Genomic DNA, 18679 nt, shown 5'->3' with positions numbered 1-18679 from the left:
GATTCTTTCCTTCCATTTAAACTCAGGCATATGATAATGTGGTTGAATAAAAGTATTCAGCAGGTATACAATAACTTTTAAAATAAAATAGGGAGTGACTGAAATAGAATAGCAGTATTACAAATGTGTATGAATTTACATCTGTGAAAGACTGAAGAACAGCCATGCAACTGCATTAGAAATATATTTAATTAAAAAATAATAATTTCAATTGTGGAGCAACATAAAAAAGTGACGCTGTTCATTTATCTACTCTTACAAATGTGCAAAATAGTTTTCCACAGCTTAATTTATAACATTTTTTGTAAATATTAAACATCCAATAAATTTGGGGGGCCCTTCAAGTTACCATTGGCTTTTGGTTTCCCAGTTTCTAGCCTGGTGCCTTAACTACAATACCAAATTGGCTCTCCCAATTATATTATTGCCCATAAAATTACTTGGTAACTGTCATCTAGGGAGATACATAGACAGCCAGATACTTTATTTTGTTTAGTAACTGTTAAAAACTTCCAAGTGCAGTACATACAGCTAACTACACTCAAGAGCTAACATCAAATCTTATCTTCACCGTACTTAATATTGTAGAATAAATTATATTGATATGGTGAAATCTATTAAGTACAACAAAAATCACATACAAAAGGATCTAATTATTTTCTCCATAAAATATGGTTATTAAAATACTTAAATGCTATAGATATAGGTTAGTTCTAAGATGGATCTCTCCTTGATAAGTTTCCATCTGTTATTTATTGTCCTGCCCTCAGGTTCTTTGGAGAATAGATTGACCCCCTCTTCTCTGTGACAGCTCCTACAATATTGGAAGACTGTTACATCAGCTCTTAGTCCTTCTCTTCGTTAGACATATCCAGTTCCTGCATGTTCTTCATATGTTTTAGCCTCCTAAGTCTTTGTTGCTCTTTTTTCCATTCTTTCTAAAGTCCCAATATCTTATTTGTATCATGGTGACTAAAACTGGACATATGCAAGCGTTGTTTTATCAAAGCAGTATAAAGCGGTACTAACACTTCATGTGATCTTGATACTAGCCCTCTGTTGATGCAGCCTAGGACTGCACTGGCTTTCTGGGCACTTGCAGAACACTGCTAGCTCATATTTAAGTGGTTGTCCACTAGGACTTCTTGATTCCTCACATAATTACTACTATTGAGTCAGGAACCATGTGTTCTATAGCTGTGCATTTGTTTTTTCTTGCCTTAGTTAGAACCTTTTCTCACCACTGAATTGCATTTTGTTTGATAGGTCCCAGTATTCAAGTCTGTCAAGATTCTTCTGGAGTGTTAGTTATTCTCCCCAGCTTGGTCATCTGCAAATTTGATGAGTTCCCCTTCTATCCCCTCATCTAAATTGTTTATGAAGATGTTGACGATTACTGGGCCTAAGACAGAACCATGATGTACTCCACTGCATGCTTCCCTTTGCTAGTCCTCTAATAATTCCCCAGTGCTCCAGGATATATGAAAGGTATGTTTCAGTAGTTCCAAGGTCACATCTGTCAGCTCCTTCAGAACTCTGAGATGTAATTTATCTGGTCTTGGTGATCTGAATTCATCTGCAGTGGATAAGGGTTGTCTTACCATTTTCTTGCCTATTTTGACTTGATTAATTTGACTTTTACGATACTGCTTTGTAGGTTAGACTGTTTTTCCTTTTGTGTAAAGACAGAAAAAAAGAATAACTTAAGCAGTTCCCTGCTGCCCATCACCTCATCTTCTCCATTAATAGATCAATCATTTCCTTTACTTTTTTCTCATTTCACTCATGCTGAATAAACTTTTTAAATTATTTTTGACATTTGTTGCAAGTCTTTGTTCATTCTCAGCCTTAACTTTCCTGATCCTGTATAAAATCTTTGTGCATAGTACGAATTTGTGCAGCAGTTTATTTCTTTTGAAAAAAAATAGATTTGTATTTTACTAACATTTTGAGGGCTACTTTGCTGTGAACCACAGCTCACATACTACAAGTCACACAGGACATAAAGCCCAATCCAAACAAAGCACATTGTACTCCATATGGTTAGTTAAACATAAATGAAATAAGAAATGCAACTATTTCTAGCTAATGGTCTGCTACTCAGTTTGTCTATGTACATCAATAATATAAATGAATGTAAACATTCTTCAAGATAAGAATCATGTCCCTATGTAAACCAATTAACGTAACTTTTCTTAATTTAAAACAGAAGCAGACAGTACATTAGGATAGTTTATACTATACCTAGTAAGATGTCCATATGTCTACTGAGAAATTAAAAACTGTTGTGCAAAAACCAGTATAATAGTGTTTTTACAGTACAATTCATTAATGATAGTTAGATTTCTATGTACCACGCTCATTGTGACAGGCCTTATTATTTCACTTACCATTCTTCCTCTCACTAAGAGGAGGAAGATTGGGGTTCCGGCCAGGATGAAGGCCTACAGTCAGCTCGGGCTGCAAGGAAAGTTCCTGCAGTTCATTGGCAACAGCTTCACTTTGTGGGCTTGGTGCAGCCGAAAGAGACACTGAGAGTGTTTCATCTTCATTCTCGCCAACCCCTCCTCCGTCCAGCCCATTTCCAGCAACGACGGAAGGGGGCAGGCACAGGACGCCGGAGAAATCCACTTTGGCTTTCGTGATGACAACCTGAAGAGAAAATAAAAGTTAGAAACTAAGAAACACAGACACATACATATATGCATTCCTACATTCTCCTATTCTCTCTCTCTCTTTCTCTCTGTCTCTCCCTCCCCCCTCGTGGACACTCAGGACAGCCTGATAAACCACAGAGAGATGGCAATGGATCCTTGCCACGGATTGACTAACACAGCTAAATAACCATGATAATCAGTGATACAGAGGGACAGATCGGACCGGCTATGAGATCAAAGCGAACTAGCACGACTGATGCTGCAAATGCGACTGGGAGGCCACCAACCAGGTCAACTGCACAAGGTGGCAATAACACGCTGGACCGTAATAGGGAGAGCGATGGCGGGATAATGCCTAACAGTTTGACATCATGAGACAAGTGTACACAACCTAGGAAGCAGGCAATGGGAAGCAGGGCTTGGAGGACTATACATACATTGACCAATACAGCTGAGCTGGATGTGACGCATCCAATTACATGTGGGTGGCGAACCAATGGACCTATCACATGTTCGATGGCTAAATTATTGATAGTTAAAGGACTATAAAAACAATGTCTCTCTAATGTTGGCTTACTCTCTGATAATGTTAGCAGCGGCTAACAAAAGCTCAGTGCAAAGTATACTTTCCATCCTGGAGATCAATATGTCCTCCTTTTTACAAATAAATACACCTGGTACTCGGACTTTTATATATATATATATATATATATATATATATATATATATATATATATGTATGTATGTATGTATGTGTATGTATATGTATATGTGTGTGTATGCATGTATGTGTGTATATACACACATATATAAATTGTGTAAATTACTAACAAAGTAATTTACACAAATAATTTACACAAATAATAATTTACAAATAATTTACACAAATATATGAGCTGTCCGGTGTGACTACTGCCTGTTCGATGGCCTTCAAGATAGGCTGAAAACAGGAAATAAAGATTTGCCCCATGTTTGGGGCCTAGCAAGGTAATCTAAATAGTTAACAAAGTATTTGACACATATATAAATGTATATACACACATATGTATGTATACACACATACATACATATATATATATATATATATATATATATATATATACACACACACACACACACATACATATACACACATACGTACATGTGTATACATATACACACACATACACATACACATACATACATCTGTGTGTATACATATACATATATTCATATACATATACATATGTATGTCAAATGCTTGTTAACTATTTTTAGATTACCTTGCTAGACCCCAAACATGGGACAAATCTTTATTTCCTGTGTCAGCCTAACCTGAAGGCCATCGACAGGCAGTAGTCACACCGGTGACAGCTCATATTTGTGTAAATTTTAAATTGCTAACAAAGAATTAAGGGAGACTGATATGCATTTCAAACTTATTAGTTTTCATCAGTCAGCCATACCCTTCTGAGATTCGAACCTGGGCTGACTGCAGATATGTATGTATGTACACACACACACACTCTACAATTTCATTGATAGAAAAGGACTAGATGACATTTTTGGACACAGTCACTTCTTTGTTGAGAAAAAGCATGTGAAACTTCCGATTTAGCAATTAGTGGGAACTTCTTTAGCAATAGTGACATTTACCTATTGTTCTTGTGCGCACACCGGGGTTTGGGGGTCCAGCCGGGCTGATCACCCTGATACCATGTTTCCCCAAAAATGAGCCCTAAGGTGTCTTTTGGAGCCAAAAAAATTATAAGACCCGATCTTATTTTCAGGGAAACACAGTAACTTTTAGAGATTTTGGTTACACTGTAATTAGTTTTTAATTTTTTGTATTTTGTTTTATGTTTTTAAGTATTTATATTTTTGTGAGCCTCATAGTTTTTAATTGGGATTGGTGTCAGTATAAATTTTGTAAAAAAAATCAACAGCGAGTTCTACAAAGGTATCTTTTGATCAGTACGATTCATTTTTATAATTTGTGATATGAACAGCAAACTCCAACGATGACAATCAAAATGTATGCTCTTTTTTAAGTTAATGAACCATCAAACTCATATCTAATTGTGATCTCACTAATTGGAACATTTGACTAAATTTACTCTTCTTAAGGCTAATTGATCTAGTTCTTCACATACCGTATTTATCAGCGTATAACACGCACCTCATTTTAAAAAGGAAATTTCAGGAAAAAAACCTTAAATTATATCGGCGTATAACACGCACACATCATTTGCCCCCTATTTTCAGGAAGAAAAAGTGCGTGTTATACGCCAATAAATACAGTACTTTTTCTAACTAAGATAGTGAATAGGATGTCTTCAATAAAGTTATGTCACAGTAAAGTTTTCTCAAATATTGAATCTATAAAGGAGAATATCTGTAGTTTAGGGTTGAAATGAGGGGTCTCTGATGCTTTCTGAGCTTGGTTGTTTTCTTGCAGACATTTCATTACCCAAACTATGTAACATTATCAATGCTAGGAAAAGAGTGGGGTTTGCTCTCAGTTTATATTCTAGTGGCTTGCCCTTTCAGTGTTAGTGGAAGTGGTCTTGGAGGTTCTTTGGTTGGGCTGTTTATTGTTAGCTTGTTTGGCACTTCCTTGATTGGGGTATTGTTTACTTTTTGATTGTTGGTCTAATGTTAATGTTAATCTATAGTCATTTGGTTTCTGGTATTGTCTTGCATTTTGTTAAAGTCAAGGGACTAATCAATAGAAGTGAAATAATTAGTGCACTCTTTGGAATGTTTGCTTAACCATAATTGAGCTCCGGATGGCACCAGATCTCCGCTCCTTCCGTCGCGGGTTAAAGACCCATTTATTTGAACAAGCTGGCCTGGCCTGATGGGGAATCACTTAGGGTTTTAATATTTATATATGTTTTTATTGTTTTTATTGTGGGCAATAATTTAATTCTTTTTTAATTTTTGTATTTTTGTAGTTTTAAGATATGCCCTGTTCACCGCCCTGAGTCCTTCGGGAGAAGGGCGGTATAAAAATTTAATTAATAATAATAATAATAATAATAATAATAATAATAATCTGCTTATGCATTAGCAGCACTTAGATGGAAGTTTTTCATCTGTAGAACAATTAGGGATCATTTCAACTCATTCCAACAAAATGAGTTCCAATGTAGAGAAAAGCAAGTTTTACATTTAGGCAAGAAAAATCAAAGTTACAAGTACAGATTAGGGGAGACCTGGCTCAAAAACAGCAACTGTGAGAGGAACCTTGGAGTCCTACCTAGACGATCACTTGACTATGAGCCAGCACTGTGCAGCAGCAGCCAAAAAAGCTAATACAATCCTGGGTTGTACAAACAGAGGCATAGAATCAAGATTACACGAAGTATTAGTTCCACTTTATAAAACCCTAGTAAGATCACACCTGGAATACTGCAGCCAATTTTGGTCACCATATCACAAAAAAGATGCTGAGAGTTTGGAAAAAATTCAGAGAAGAGCAACTAAGATGATCCAAAGCCTGGAGACTAAAACATATGAACAGCTACAGGACTTGGGTTTGGCTAGTCTAAAGAAAAGAAGAAATAGGGGAGGACTTCCGGTTTTGTGTCGTGGTGAGATGGATTTTGTTATACTTTACTATTATTTTGCTATTGTTGTAAGACCCCTTGAGCATATATACAAATGCAAAAGAGTATAAATTAATATAATTATTATATATATAGTTCCACTATAGTTGAATTAAGGAAGGGAATTTTAAACTGAAGTGAATTTCCATACTCAACATGCCTATTTGATGAAAGCTGTCAACCTGCCTATAAATTCAAAATGGAAATTTTAATTTGCCAATCAGGAACTATGCTAGTATGCAAATTGCACATCAATATTATAGATGTACATAAGATAATTTAAACCTCCAACAGACAAAATCATTTATAATTATCCAGTGTTAGGCATTAAAGGAGATGTGCAATTCTTTTTCTATCAGATCATGTGTTAACAACTTTTTGCTTAAATAAAATCAAGGAGAAAATGTTTATTTTTTTACTTTCCATTTTCCATTCATACTTGTTTCGTGTGTAAATGTATACATACCTAATTTTCATTCAACTCACTTTCAAAATGGACAAACAATTTCTGAGGGACAAAAAATTAGGGTTACTTTTAAGTCATTCTGCTTACTTTTAAGCCATGGTAACTTTTAAGCCAGACACAAAATCGCCACAAAACTATTTTAAACTGTTGCATTTCAGCATTAGTAATCTAGCAACAAGAGAAGAATAATTATCCTGCCTGTACTTGAGCCTTCATATTATTTCTAAAAGGTCCACAGAGAAACAGATACTTTAGAAATTTCCAATTTTGTGATATGTTTACAAGTATTCCTTGACTTTTAACCAGTCATTTAGTGATCTTTCGAAGTTACAATGGCACTGGAAAAAGGGCTAATGCCTGTTTTTTACACAACTGGTGCAGTGTCTCGACCGTCATGTGATCAAAATTCGAGCTGTTGGCAACTAGCATGTATTTATGACAGTGTCGTGTGACCACCATTTGTAACCTCAGCTGACTTCAAGCAAATAAAGTCAATAGGGGAAGCTAGATTCGGTTAACAACTGCATGATTTGCTTAACAATTGCTGTGATTCACTTAACAATTATGGCAAAAAAAGGTGGTAAAATGGGGCATGCAAAACTCATTTAACAACTGCCTTGCTTAGCAATTGAAATTTTGTACTCAGTTGTGGTAATAAATCTGTATTTCTTTTCCAAATTTTAAAAACTGCAAAGGAAATAAATCTGAAAAATGCTCTGACATTATGAATCAGGAATTCTCATACTCTGGGTTACAATACCTCCTTCCCCTCTTCCCAAGCAACTTATCAGGTTGTGCAGGCAAGGCAGGTACACTTTCAAACTTGCTTTAGGCTTTGCTTCCCACTTTGTTTGCATAAGCTAACATTTTTAAAGTTTTAATAGTGTTTGTACTATTCCCTGCACAACCTGATATCAAACAACTACTCTTAAGGTTTAATGACTGTACTATTAATTTAATTTGAATCACATTGTGGTTTGACTGATCGCTCATGTTTACATACAAAATAGTGCACATCTTACAAATTCTGCAAAGGGAATATAAACTTACAAGCACAACTATAGGGGGGAGGGGCTCTTGCTAAACAAAATCATACACTATTACAGCAAGATTTTTAAAGGAAAATATCCCTTTGTGCTGCTATGAAAGGTCTGGAAGCATTCTGCTAAGAAATCATTCATTTTTGTTCAAATCCTGATTGCACACTGAATGTAAGTGGGACAAAGTATTGGATAGTTATCTGAGATTCAATTGTAATTAAATACATTTTACCAGAGATTGCTTGCTATAAAGTCCCATTAGAAGCCCAATGACACCTATTAGAAGCCCTTCAGAGCCTATGGGAAAGATAGCCCAAAAAATTCCAAAAGTTTTAGTAACATAAAAAGTACACAGAGCCTAATGTGCAGCTTTAAATCTTTACAAAACTAATATATACTTGAAACTACAGGAGCAAGTCTACATATGGCACAGCACATATACTTGCCATACGCTAAATAAATAAACAGCACATATACTGGACACATGCTGGAAAGAGCAATAATAGTTTTATTTCTTTATTTCTTTACTTACTTACTTATTAAATGTATTGGCTGCCCATCTTACCATAGGGTAACCTGGACAGCTTACAGTTACATATGCAGTTACATAAAATTAAAATCAGACATTAAAAGCAAGGACACAAGGGGAGGGCTGGGGCATAGGTGGGATCTGTTGTTATTCAACCATCTCCATTGCGTTGTTCCCCACTGGGGTCCAAAGCCAACTGGCAAAGCCACGTCTTTAGGCCCTTACGAAAAGATAGGAAGGTTGGGGCCAATCTCACATTGGAGGGCAAGATGTTCTAGAGGACAGGAGCAACAGCAGAGAAGGTCCTCCTCCTGGACCACATCAACCGGCAAAATTGGGCTGACCCAATTGCATGCTTCCCCTGCCGGCGTGAGTGGTACACACTGGTATGGGCCAATCCCAGTAGGTGAGATGGTCCCTCAAGTAACCTGGAGCCATGCCATGAAGGGCTTTAAAGGTGATCACCAACACCTTGAATTCCATCCGGAAGCAGACTGGTAGCCAATGCAGCTCACAGAGCAGTGCTGTTACAGGGGCCATTCTTGGGGCCCCCAAAACTATCCACACTGCTGCACTTTACACTAGCTGTAGCTTCTGAATGCTCTTCAAAGGTAGCCCCATGTAGTCCATTACAATAGTGCAGCTGTGAAATGATTAGGGACTGAACAACTTAGTACACGGAATCCTGATCCAGGAAAGGCAGCAACTGGCAGACAACACAAAATTGTACAAAGGTTCTCTTAGCCTCAACTGTCACCTGCTCTTTGAACAGGAGTCGCGAGCCCAGGAGAATCCCCAAGTCGTGGACCAGGTCTTTCTGGAGCAGTGCCACCCCATCCAGAGTCAAAGATGACAAAGTCCCAGATCCTGGAGCCCCCCCCCCAAATACCCAAAGCCATTCAGTCTTATCAGGGTTCAGTTGAAACCTGCTGTCCCCCATCCAGGCCCCTACAGCTTCCAGGCATTGCAAAAGGGTGGCCACAGCATCACTTGGATCACCAAGAGTGAAAATATATAGTTAATATATTACACCTAATATTATATTGATAGGGATATGAAAAAAGGAAAAGGTAAAGGAAAAAATGCTGATACTATTTTATTAACATTAGATATGGGCTGCAAAATATCATATCGGAATGGAGATAAATGTAAAATGATTTCCAGGGGTGGAGCTAATTGCAATGTAACTCCTATGAACTGCCAACTCTAAAGTGTGAGAAATGAATTTATTAAGTGTTTATGGCAACCAACTCCCAGAAACTCTGGGTGGTTCTCATTTAGTAATACTGATATATAGTATCTCAAATACTGATTGTAATTTTGTGCCATAAAATTTTACAACCATCAATAAAATTGCACACATTTGGTAAAATGGTAACTAGCTGTAGCAGTAAAAATAAAATTAGAGAGGTATCTAAAAAAGAAGTAAAATAACAACAGACTATTTCAACAGACTCCCACAACTAGAATACTATTGGTATAATAAAGATACCAACTTTTTAGATATTCTAAAATACTGTGCTGGGTCAGAAAAACAATACTACACTGAATGTTAAAATGTTGTAATATCCAGAATTTTACTCAAGATCTAAACATACTTGAACCAAGTGGGAATAGTGATCATAATGTTACACTTTTTAATGTTTAAGGAAGCATTGCTGAGAAAGTCTAATATGCTGAATGAAGGTTCTCAATCATCCAGATAAGAGTTGTCCAGAAGTTGAGACATGGCTACTGGACATTTTCTTTTTGGTTTGAAACATTTCACTACTTATCCAAGTAGCTTCTTCAGGCTTCTTCAGATTGAAAAAGCTACTTGGATAAGTAGCAAAATGTTTCAAACCAAAAAAGAAAATAACTCATTTTCATGACTCAACTTCCAATCCAATTTGATTTGACTTCAGGAAAGGTAATAACAGAATCTCAGTTAGAATGTATATCTAAAATGAAAAACATCTATGAAGTCCAAGAAGACACTACAGTGGTTAATGAGCAGCATCACAACTATTAAAGGCAAGTAAGCCTTCTTTAAAAAAAAAACCTGAAGTTCTATCCAAGTGAGGTAAAAATACAAAATGCCATAAACTTGGGCAGAAATGCAATCTTTTATCAATGAAAGACGCAAACCCCCCTTGTCTCAATGCTCTTTGCTGTGTTCTTCAAACAACAAATGTATCTGAAATAGGAATCCAACCGAGAGGCCACTGAAGAGAAAAGGTAATAAAAAAATGCTAAATGAGAAGGGAAAGAAACTAAACACTTCTGCTTTTACCATTGAAACATAAGACAAATATCCAAATAAGAAGAACTGTTAAAAGTAACTAGAAGTCATGCTATATGCCAAATTGAGAAATTCAAAATATATAAAATCACCCAATTTAGATATTACATATTCAAAAGGTGTATTGGCTGTCAGGGATGGATGTGCTCATCTCAGCTGTGAGTTTTGAATTTTGTGATGTGGTTTTTTATATGCTTTGATCATGTTTTCATTGTTGTATTGTTTTGCTGTTTTTATATTGTTTTTATTTGTAATAAAACTGAGAGTCATGTATTGAGAAGGATACTATATAAATGGGGAGGTTAAATTGTGAATTTTAACTGTGGACTTTTAATTTGTGTTATCTGAGTTGGGCAATTATGTAAATTTGTTTAATAAATACGTTCAATTAATAAAGTGTCAAACTGTTAAATATGAAACTTCTAACCTTTTTACAAAAAATAATTTCCCCTTTAACACTGGCATTTGTTCTCCGCCACTGAAAAACAACCAACCAAACAATTCAGAATAAAATTAAAAAAGTGTCCAAATTGGGTGATTGGACTTCAAATGCAGATGCATTTCAATATAAATCTACACAAAGTAATGGATGCTGGGACAAAAGAATCCAAATTTGTTCATGGAATTATACTGGACTCTTCAAAGATATGTCAACCCATGTGTTCTGTTGCTGTAAAAATGGCAATTTTCATTGTTAGGATCATTAGGAAAGAAACTGAAACTAGAACTACCACCTAAATAATGCTCTTATATAAGTCTGTAGTAAAACTTTGTTACACTAGTCATTGCATTTCAAGAAGTATATTATAGAGCTTGCAATGGTTCAAAAAAGAGTAAGTAGGATAGGCCTATGGCCTGGTCCAGCAATACCCTTCCGGTGTTCTTAAAGACAATGTAAACAACTGAAGACAGCCAAGACAAATACTTAGCCTATTTTTTATTTGCCAGTTTTATCAAGAATCATACATTTATGCTGATCTACATCTCAGAAATTTTACTAAAATTCCCCAATATATTTTTTATTTCCCTATCAATGCAAAGGTACTATTTTTAAATTATATGGATTCCACTAGCAAATACTAAAATGTGCATAAATTTCTCATTCCTTGACTAACAGTTGATAACAGAACAGAGATATTCTGTTTCCCATCTATACAGGATGAGATGATGGGAGGATAAGAGGGGAAGGGAATTTGTTCTTCTCAGAACATAACATCATCTTGAAAAGATGTAGAAGTCTTGTCTTGCTAATAAATTTCTCAATTCAGTGGAAATGTTTATAGATCAGTGTTTACATGTCCAGGCCAAACTGTTGCTATTTCAACAATTACAATGCGTTATCTGCCTTCCACTACTTGTGAGTCACAGCTTCAGAGTAGCTGAGCAACATGGAAAGTCTCCAGCTGGCACTCAAAAAAGTCTCTGATCTCAAGACAGGAACTTGGATTTTATTCATCTTCTCCCCACTCATAAAACAAAGAAAAGTGACAAATTGTTCAAGGAAATTCTCTTCAGTTAACTCAGTAAATAAAAGTTGTGAGTTCCTGTTGCGGTTTCAAAGATTCTGTACTTTGCTCTTAAAACCAGCATATTGTAGTCTGTATGATTTTTGCTTTCTTGATAGCCAAACAACAATAACAAATCAATAGTTGATGCTCTAGAAATGTAATATATAATTAATATCAATGATTTTCTCTAAGCAATTTCAGCACATCTTCAGAAATTAATGTATACCGTATTCTATTAAATATGTTGCAGTTCTACAAAATATAGGAAATATTTTTAATTTTATCCATTCAAACTACCTATAGATGAGTTATTAAATCAATTAATGGTCAAATTTTAGAAGGATTAATATCTGAAATATTGAAACTAAGTGACTCGTGCAACTTTCTTTAAAAAGTGCATTACAAATGAGGCACTATCACCTTTATAGAGTGAAACATCCTGGTGGGAATAGTAAGTGTGCACAGGAAAGTGTTTCACTTTCAGATGTTTTTAAATTAGTTTGTAATTCTCTGACAGTCTTTAGCTGAAAAGTAATGGCTACATTCAGACATCATACTGTCATTAGTTTAATGTGATAAAAATAATAGCTTCATGTACTCAAGACATTCCTTTCCTTTATCACTCAGAATTCATAATGACAATAACTGTCATGCTATTAAACAGAAAACTGACATTTTCTGACTAGAATTAATAATTTGAAGCATACCTGCTTAAAAATCTAAAAAGCAAAATATCTAAAAGCTGCTAATATACTTCAAATCAAAGAACAATGCATAATATTTTCAGCACAATAGAGAATGCCTGTAGATATTCTCAAGTATCTATTCCAAAATTTCCCTCATTAGTAGATTTTTAATCTAAAATTCCCCAAATAACTTCTTGCTTCAATAATTTTGAATCAACTTGGCTTCAACTGCAGCTTGCTTTCTACATAAAGGAATGCTGTATCTAGTTTTCTTAATTACAAAACTTCAGAAGCCTCCATGTTTGTCTAAACATGAGTTTCTTTACATCAGTGTCATAACTGTGAACAGTTGCTGTCTGAGGCAGTCGCCAAACAAGGACTACCTGTTTATGCATGCAGCAGAACACCAGATAAGCTTATTTGGAAGTAAGTTCTACTGAGTTCAAACTTATTTCCACCTATATTGCTGCAGTATACATTTTTAAATATCTCCCTATAGTTTTAAAATATAGTAAAAGAGAAAAGAAGAGGAAGAGAATAAGCTATCTAAAGTTGACTCCAATGGATAAAATATGGAATTGATATAAAGAAAAATAAGTTCTATGCAACAGAGAACAGAAAATAAATAATCTAAATAAATTAAGGAATGCATGTTGTATTTAGTTTCTGAATTCCATGGCTAAGAAGAATGCTGAATTCTGAATCCAATACCAAACTATGCACTTTTCTGTAATTTTGCACAAATATTGAAAACAATTATAGACACCTAGATAATTGCAGAATAGTAGTTACTATTAGTTTTACCAACTTCCTACAACTAGTGGTTAGAAACTACTAGCATACGTGGTTGCATTCACCATTAATTCACAAATCATTTTTCTGAAAACTTCAAAGGTTATGTTATACTCATTATTTCTGCAGATCTTACAGAATCTTTGCAATATGTCAAAAATTGAAGATATAGTTATGACTGAACATATAAACTGCTAACATAATTTTAATATTCTTATTGCATATAGCAGTGAAACCATGTTTTCCTTTTTTCACAAATATATAGTAAATACCATATACCAGGGGGTGTCAAACTCGCAACATCACGTGGCGTGGCGTGGCATATCACAACTTTTTTGCCATTGCTGGCAATGAGGTGGGCACAGTTTTGTATGATGCATTCGGCCTGTAGGCCGGCAGTTTGACCTCTGCCATATACTGTATAATTCAAAATATTAGCTTGTACCTAATTTAACAATGAAAATTCAGGAAAGTATACCTTTTATAAGCACTTTATAAGTACTTTTATTTACAAATTTCCTTTATTTCAATTATTTTAGGATTCAAAACAATAATATATGCCAGCATGTTCATGCACACTAATTATGTATAATCAGTTGCTGCTGATGTTCACATGAATGCATGGTCAAGATTTAAAAAATATTATGTCCATACCAAAGAGGGATGTTGAGAAGATATATGAATCATTCTTAAAACACACGTTTTGAAGAAGTTGCAGAATACAACAAAGAAAACATTTATTATGCAGTCAAAATCACTGTTTTGTCTTTTAATCCATTATAACTAACAGATAATTCTCATTTGTTTAATTCCAAAAGATATTATGTAGTTATCCATTTCTGCATATAAATCAATTTCTTAATCAGAAATATGCTAATTATGTTTCAGGTATCTTTCATATTTAGGTCATCACACTATCATAAGATGTGTACAAATGAGCAAGAATGGCTGAACAACACTGTTTAGATGAGGAAAACTAAATTATTGAGATGGAACAGAGAATGGCAATCTTGGTCTTGCTTTCTCAACTTGCTAGTATCAAAATCATTTAACTTTTTATTTAGTATCTAATCCAAAGCAATAATTAATATATCATTTTCTACTGCTGTGCTCATTAAAGCACACTTTAAGATAGTTTTCATGGAAACAAACAACTACAGTCAATATGTAGTTAAGTTTCTTAATAAATGGAACCTTAGTCGTATAATTTAAATACAGAAATATTCTGAGAAACCATTCCAGCAGCAGAAGCAAGTAGAAATATGCACTTTTAAGAAAAGCATGTGTGGTATTTCAGGGGAAGAATTCATATCAGAAAAGCTAACAAATCCAGTGGCTTAACAGTCCATTTTAGTATGAGTACATAGTATGAATAATATGAAAGTACATACTACAATAAATGTATTCATATGAAAGCAGCATAAGACCTATTTTTACAAAAACAGCCAGCTACTCTTTTTTTTTTTTTAAAAAAAAGTAATGCTGGAGTGAATTCAAAATGGGAAACTTAGGAAAGCTGTCATGTCTTCTGTCTGTAACACAGAACATACTTTTATTATGGATTATTCAAAACATATTCTTATGGTTATCAAGGTATGCAGCTACAATGGGAGTGGTATTAAACAATGCCTAATAGTCTGTAGCCCATTAAACCAATCATAGGCAATTTTTGCCTACTATATTCCAATATACAGAAAAACATTCTTCCCAATATATTTTTGAAACTGAAGCCTCAATGTGGTATTGCACAGTAACCATACTGTATGTGACCTGCAAAACTCCAGAAAATATGGCAGCAAATGGCATTTTTGGTATCTCTTCACTTGCAATCCATTGGCGTTGTGAATTTTAGCATGCAGGTACGGTACTCCTACAGAATCAGCATATTTCAACGCCTACATAAATGTCGGGGAGGGGGCGTTAAAACAAGACCACTAAGGAAATCTTTCTTGCAGCCAAAGTTTGTTAAAGAATTCTTTCCTCGGTCAACGAACCCTAAGTTCCGTTGCTCGCAAAAACCCTTTTCCCCTCCAATGGCGTAATCACCAGAAGGAAACGAAAAAGAAACGCGTTCAGAAAAAAAAAACGCAAAAGCATGGAGCGACACGATTGCAGGCGGCGTTACAGCGGAGAGCAGAAGCCTCGTAGCTCACCAAGAAAAGCAGGAAAGAGCCCCGGCTTCACCGACGGAGATCCATGGGAAAAGAGAGAAGTCTACTCTTTGATTAGGACAGGGGGGTCTTCAAACTCGGCCCTTTTATGACTCGTGGACTTCAACTCCCAGAATTCCTCAGCCAGGCATGCTGGCTGAGGAATTCTGGGAGTTGAAGTCCACGAGTCATAAAAGGGCCGAGTTTGAAGACCTCTGGATTAGGAGGTACTACTGCAGCAGAGGGAAGAGGGCGAGGGGCATCCCGAAGTCAAGCTGATTAAGAGAACTGGTGAAGAAGGCCGCCGCCCCCGCCGCCGCCGAGGGAGGGACCGCACGCCTGACTCACTGGAGGAGAAATTAAAGAGTGTCCGCCGGCAGCGGCTGTTCATTCGGGAGGTTCCCAGGACGAAGGGCGGCGGCTCACCACGGTCCTCACATCGCAAGAAACGGAAGGACCGCGGCGACCCCGGCTAAACCCCGAGCAGCCCCGGGTTTGTGTTTTTTTCAGAGGGGCGGTTCCCTGCCCCATACATGGAAGAGTCCAAGAGTGGGAGGGATAAGCAGTCGGTCCGTTCTCTTCGCAGCCTCTTTCCACTCACCTGATCGCTAATACATCCTAGCGGTCGCCCTTGCCTTCCAAAGTCAACACCTCCCCCGACGAAAAAGTTGTCTGAAGACGCAGAGACCGCTCTCGCTAGCACCACCGCTGCCGCCGGTTCCCAGCCTCGCCGCCGCGGAAGCTTCCGCCCATCGATTGCCGGAGTCCCAAATTGACAAGCTTGCATAGCCAATGAAAACGAGGCACAGCAATGAATGGCACCAGTTCCCGTCAACGGTTGTGGAGTAACTAGAAATGTTAACGGCCTCTGGGCGGCGAGTGAGGGAAAGGGATGGGCGGGAAGGCAAAAAGTGACTGAAGCAGAAAGCAGCCAATTAGAAGATAGGAATTATGTCATCGCCCCTAGGTGAAGTTAAGAGTATTCAAATACTGTCATGGCCCTGGGAGGAAGGAGATGGAGGAATTCTTAAAGGGATAGCGCACCAACATGGGTATTGTAGAGGTATGTAACTTCCTTGGACATGTTTTAATATGGTCTGCTTCTGATCCTCCAGAAAGTCTCTTCTTAGATTTCTTTGATAAATGGAAAACAGTTGATCTCAATTTTGGTCATGTTACTGGGATAATTTTGTCAATTTAACTGAAATCCTCTTTATTATAATTTCAACCACTTAATCTGGTTCAGGATTTACCATCTGCATGCTCTTCTTGGTCCTAATGCCTTTCATATGAATTGGACTACAGCTCCCATATTTCTCATTCAACATTGCCAAATGCAATATAAAACATATTTTAACAGATAGTCCTCGACTTACAACAGTTTAATGACCCAAGGTTACAACCACTCTTAAAAAGTGACTTATGACCATTTTTCACACTTATGACCGTTGCAGCAACCCCATGGTCATGTGGTCAGCTGGCTCATATTTATGATAGGTGCAATGTTCCAGGCTTATGTGATCGCCTTTGACAACCTGACAAGCAAAGTCAATGGGGAAGCCAGATTCACTTAACAACTGAGTACCTAATTTTACAACTGCAATTGATTCGCTTAACAATTATGGTAAGAAGGGTCATAAAACGGGGCAAAATTCACTTAAATACCTCAGTTAGCAACATAAATTTTGGGCTCAATTGTTGTAAGTCCAGGACTACCTGTAGACAAATTATACTCGTGATTGATGGACCAGAAAAAAATATTTACAACGAAGTAGAATATTAGTTGGGGAAGAAATGGAGGTAGTGACAGATTTTATTTTCCTGGGCTCCAAGATCACCACAGACGGGGACTGCAGCCAAGAAATTAAAAGACGCTTGCTCCTGGGGAGGAAAGCCATGGGAAATCTAGACAGCACACTCAAAAGCAGAGACATTTATTTATTTATTTAGACATCACCCTGCCAACAAAAGTGTATATAGTCAAGGCTATGATCTTCCCAGTTGCAATGTATGGCTGTGAAAGTTGGACCATAAGAAAGGCTGAGCGCCAAAGAATTGAAGCCTTTGAACTATCGTGCTGGAGAAGACTCCTGCGAGTCCCTTGGGCTGCAAGGCGATCAAGCCAGTCAGTCGTAGAGGAGATCAACCCTGACTGCTCTTTAGAAGGCCAGATCCTGAAGTTGAAATTCAAATACTTTGGCCACCTAATGAGAAGGAAGGACTCACTAGAGAAATGCCTAATGCTGGGGAAGGTTGAGGGCTAAAGAAGAAGGTGACAACAGAGAATGAGGTGGCTGGATGGAGTCACTGAAGCAGTAGACGTGAGCCTAAATGGATTCCAGAAGATGGTAGAGGACAGGAAGGCCTGGAGGAACATTGCCCATGGGGTCCCGATGGGTCAGACACGACTTTGCAACTAACAACAACAGAATATTAGTAGAAAAATGGATAAGGTGGTTAGGAAGAGAACTGCCAAAATGTCTTTGGAAGACAATTTTATATAATAAGTCAAGATGGTGAATAATGGTCCATACTGTCAACCTGGCTTTTCTCCATAACATCTAACTAATTTTAAGGAATAGAGAAACCATGCATAAACCTTTTAGTCTTTGCTCCTCTTTGCCAATCTGTTGGCATCTTTCCAAGACAGCACTATTGTTGCAGATTGTATTGCAAATAAAGTATTGCTACTATAATTCACTTGATGTATTAGATTACTTTAGTCTTTTTAGTTGTCTTACATTGCAGACCCATGTTAACCTTTGTCTACTATAAATCCTTAAATTCTTTCTAGAAATGCTTCTATATCATGTTAAAAATATGTTTTTATCTATTATCTATCTTTATATTTTTGTTTTGAAATTCAGTTTTAACCTGTCAGCATTAGCATGATATGATTAATCTTTCAGTGGATATTTATAATTTGTTTCAATAATGCTACATAAACACAAAAAATCACAACATCCTCAATTACAGTCTG

At 36.6% G+C, this 18679-nt stretch overlaps 1 protein-coding gene across 4 annotated transcripts in view; it reads right to left on the bottom strand.

Annotated features, from left to right (window-relative positions):
* MRTFA (myocardin related transcription factor A) overlaps nt 1-16188 on the bottom strand; it is a 69522-nt gene extending 53334 nt beyond the window's left edge. For all 4 annotated transcript variants that reach the window (XM_083365686.1, XM_083365685.1, XM_083365688.1 and 1 more), the window contains exons 1-2: nt 16048-16188; nt 2391-2652 (exon numbers count right to left, since the gene is read on the bottom strand). The gene's annotated coding sequence lies outside the window, so the exon portion shown is untranslated. The remainder of the gene's footprint in view (nt 1-2390; nt 2653-16047) is intronic.
* Nucleotides 16189-18679: the final 2491 nt, after the last annotated feature.

The sequence above is a fragment of the Vipera ursinii genome (assembly GCF_947247035.1).
Source record: "Vipera ursinii genome assembly, chromosome: 6".
NCBI lineage: Eukaryota > Metazoa > Chordata > Lepidosauria > Squamata > Viperidae > Vipera > Vipera ursinii.
This window is presented reverse-complemented; position numbering and strand designations above follow the sequence as displayed.